This window comes from Arachis duranensis, chromosome 2 (genome assembly GCF_000817695.3).
Source record: "Arachis duranensis cultivar V14167 chromosome 2, aradu.V14167.gnm2.J7QH, whole genome shotgun sequence".
NCBI lineage: Eukaryota > Viridiplantae > Streptophyta > Magnoliopsida > Fabales > Fabaceae > Arachis > Arachis duranensis.
The window spans coordinates 3,541,085-3,545,719 of NC_029773.3; positions in this window are offsets into that span (position 1 = coordinate 3,541,085).

The following is a 4,635-nucleotide window of genomic DNA, read 5'->3' on the forward strand; positions in this document are numbered from 1 at the left end:
ATATTAATAATTCAATATATTTGAAATTTATATCAAGATACACACAAAATAATAAAGGTGGTGAATTATTAAAATGATAAATATTTTAAAAGGTCAAGTCTCTGGTGGCCATGCCTATGGTAACTAGTGGTGGCTATAAAATGCACCTTTAATAAAATTTAAAGATGTGCTTACGTGGCAAAATCAAAACCACACATTCTAAAGCCACACTTTTCACTTAAAACAGTAACTCTTCATAAAGAAAAGCGTCACCTAATGGAAAAAAGTAAATTAGAAGATTTAAGAGAAGAAATAATCAAGTTATCAAAATTAATAGATCAAAAATTAATGATTTTAACTAATGTTAACTGTAATGACACCGAATTCTTAAAATCAATACAAAATGATTTTTCTCAAAATCTTTATTTTACTATAAGTTTTATTGAAGGACTTTAAAAACCTGAAAAAACTTATTTTTCACACGGAATTTCTAAAAAATGTTACCATGGAAATGATTCCCCACATCTATATCATACCTTTAACCCACAATTAAATTCTATAGTAGATATGCTTGAAGAAATATTAACATCCATAAAATTTCAAAGAAATAAGGAAAAAAAGAATTCCAAGGAAGAAAAATTTCAAAACATAATCAACATAACAGATTTAAAAGAAAGAAGAAAAATTTCAAAATATAATCAACATAACAGATCTAAAAGTAAAACCACCACTAAAATTATGAATATTGAAGAAAAATTAGAAGAAGTTACAATGCTTTTTAAACAATTAAAAATGGCTCAAGAAAATAATATTATGGAACATGGTTTTCAAATAGAAGAAGAATTAGTAAATTCTGAAAATATAGAAAATGAAGAACACATCCTAGATTATTCAAGTGACGAAGAACCAGCAATTCCAATACAAGTTAAAAATGAAGCTGGAACATCTAAGGATAATCAATCTCAATTTAAATGGGAAACAAGTTTTGATAATTATGCTTTTAAAAAAGGATTTATAAATAAAGATTCAAAATATACAAAAATACCATCAAAATACGTCCCTAAAATCCAGGAAATGGAAGGAGAAAGAATGCTTGACTTAGACTGTAAAAAGAATGAAAAAAGAAATTTTCGAAAATTGGTTGAATTCCTTTTTATTAGAAGCTTTTACTAATCTAAAGTTTAGTGAATTGTCTGGAAGAGATATTTGGAATTACATAGGATTTCATACTAAAGGAACTATAAGAGATTATATGACATCAATAGAAAACCAAATAATAGAAGAATTAGCAACAAGAGCAACAGCTTATGATAAGATATTATATATAATGATGATTCTATATAAAGAATTTTTTGGAAAAAATATTATAGATCATAAACAAGAAGTCTATAATAAAGAATATCAAGAAGCAAAAAATCATTTAACTAATATTCAAATATATGATCTATGTAATGTGGAATCTTATATATGCGAATATAGAATACATTATCACAAATTAAAAGAAGAAGATAAAAATCATTATCTTAGTATGTATATAACAAAACTTCCATATCCTGCTATGAATTTATAATTGGAAGATTTATAAGAGAAATAAATAGAGGGACAATTGAAAATAATTTTGGTGGAGCAACCTCTGCAATAAGAGAGGAAATAAAAGAACGCTGTATGCAAGAAGCAACTCAAAAAAGATTTGCGAATATAATTAGAATTTGTTGTCAGGATAATGAAGAGATACCCCAAAAATATGGTCTTAATAAAAATTTTTAAAGAAAAAGAAAATATCAATTTAGAAAAAGAAAATACTATCCAAACTGGAGAAAAAAGAGGTATTTTAGAAAAAGAAATAACGATAAAAACAAAAGAAAAAAAATGACTATTGCCCGAATAAAAAAGAAAATTGTAAGTGTTGGTATTGCCAAGAAGAAGGACACTATGCAAATGAATGCCCGAAAAAGAAGGATAAAAAGGATCTTACTAAACAAATAGAAATTGCTAAGTCTTATTTCATGGAACCATTAGAGGAATCTGATGATAACTTAGACTATATTTTTGAATATGTCTCGGAAACAGACTCAGAGACTGAGTAATAATGCCACATTTATTACTATAAAAATAACAGAAAAGTTTATAAATGCTTTCATAGATTCTGAAGCAATACAATGCTTTGCTAGTTCAAATATAAAACTTGATTGGAAAAAATTAAAGAAACCATTAAGAGTTAGAATAGCTGACAAATCAATACATAAAATTGACCAAAAAGCAAAGATGGTTGAAATTTTTATTCAAAATTATAGGTTCATTGTTCCATCAATATATATGTTAGATTTTGGAATGGATTTTATCATAGGTGATAGTTTCAGTGGCTAAGAGAAGGGGGGTTGAATCTTAGCCCCTTTTTCGCTTGCTAACACTTGCTGGACTTTGAAAAAACTTTTCTGTTTTTAGCTCGTCCCTAGCCACGAGACATTTTCATTTTGTCTCGTCACTTGACACGAGACATTTTTGATTTTTCATCTAATCAGTAAAAACAGAATTGAAGTAGGAAGAGAGAGAGAAGATTACACCCAGATATATCCTGGTTCAGCTGCTAAGTGCAGTGCAGCCTACATCCAGTCTCCATCACAATAATGATGGAATTTCACTATAATCATCCAGATTACAACTTGTAAAGTGCTAACCCAACTTACAAGGGGATTCCCACAGAATCATGAAACACAACACAGATGTACAAAGGAACTCTAAGACATCTATGGCTTTTTCTTTTAATTTTGCACTCTCTGCCTTTTTTCGCTCTATGGCTTCTTCATACAAACCTCACTGTTTGTCTTTTTTCCATGAGACTCAACACATGATAAAATTAAACAGAAAAATACAAAACAGAAAACATTGAAGGAGAAGAAGAACTGCTAGCTCAGGTAGCTCTGAGAATTCTGTGCCTTGCACTCTCAAATCTTACTCCTTAAATCAAACCATGACTGTTCACCCCTTTTATAGAGAAGTGAAGCCTTCACGGTTGAAACACAAACCCGAGCTCAGCTTCTTTTCCTTCACAACACAACCCGGTTCGGCCTCACGGAGAGAGAAGAGATAACCATGCATTAACCAACATGCAATTACCTCTAGTCCTTTCTTGATCATCACCCTTCATCAATCCGGGCTCTCCATCCTTGGCTTACTCTCCAAGATGGATTTCTGGCCCTTGATACTTCATGATGATGATGACTTCATCTGCTTCAATCTCTGCCTTCAACCATCACTTCGCCACTCTAGCTACTTCCTGTGGTGGTTGAGCAGAATCAAAGACAAGCCATGCCTCCAAGATCTTCCTTGCTGGCCGAATCTTCAATGTCCATTTTTGAGCATGAAAAGCTCAAGATAACCTCACCAAATCTAACCATATTTGGTGAATATCTTAGCCACAGCTCATTTTTATTTTAGTATGTTTTCTTGCCATCATTGGCTTGATGGTCTTGAAGCATGTAACTTCTTCCTTTTCTTGGTTGAAGAACATTTCTTCCATTGTTTCCTGGATAAGGACCGAAGAAAGAAGAAGAAAGAGATGAGAGAGAATAAAGGAATCTGAAGAAAAGCAATGTAGAGTGGTTAAACACATTAATTTGAGAATAGCTTGCTTTTACTTCCCTTAGAGTGGCGTGCATAGTCATAATAGCCATCAAATCAATCTTCTCTCTCTTTCTTATGTTTCCAATGCATTAATTAAATTTGAATTCCATCCAAAATGAGAATTGGAATCCGTTGGAGCATGCAACCATGATCAAGAGAATGGGTTTTTAAATGAATAAAGTAATATTGTGTTCCATCTCTCCCCTTTTTGTTTCGGACCAAACAAGTTAGTTATACACCAACAATATATTTGGGCTTGCATATTCAAGTCTAGCCCAAACCAATTCAGCCTCAATGATTAAAGCCATTTGTATGAATGCTGAATAAATTTTTAATCAAACTGGGCTTGCTGTAGATTTCCTTTATTTTCGGCCCAACAAAAATCTGCTTAACAAAATTATTAATTAAGCAAGTGTGAATTAAGATCAAATTAATAATTTTGTAATTAATTATTTTTAATAATGTTTGTTCATCACAAATATTAATTTGGAGTTTTCCAAACTCATCAATAGGAAATAACTTTTTAAAGCTATATCATCCATTCATTCAAGAATTAACATATATAGTTTTAAAAGCTCCACACGATTCTTCAATAAATCAAAAATCAAAACGTATAAAAATACCAACTACTACTATAGACAAGATTCTAAAATTTAAAATATTTTCTATCTTAGAGACATGTTATTTAAATTTATACTTTCAGATAAATATTCCGAAAAATAATCTTGAAATAAAGATAGAAGAACTTTTGGATGAAATTTGTGCTGAAAATCCTTTAGATGTTAAAAATACAAATAACGAATTAATAAGCATTAAATTAAAAGATCCTACAAAAGAGATAAATGTTCCAAATAGAATTCCTTATTCCGCAAGAGATAGAGAAGAGTTCTCATTAAAATGTAGAGATCTTTTGGAAAAAGGAATTATAAGATTAAGTAAAAGTCCTCATGCGGCTCCAGCCTTTTATGTCGAAAACAATAATGAAATTAAAAGGGAAAAACGAAGAATGGTTATTAACTATAAGAAGATGAA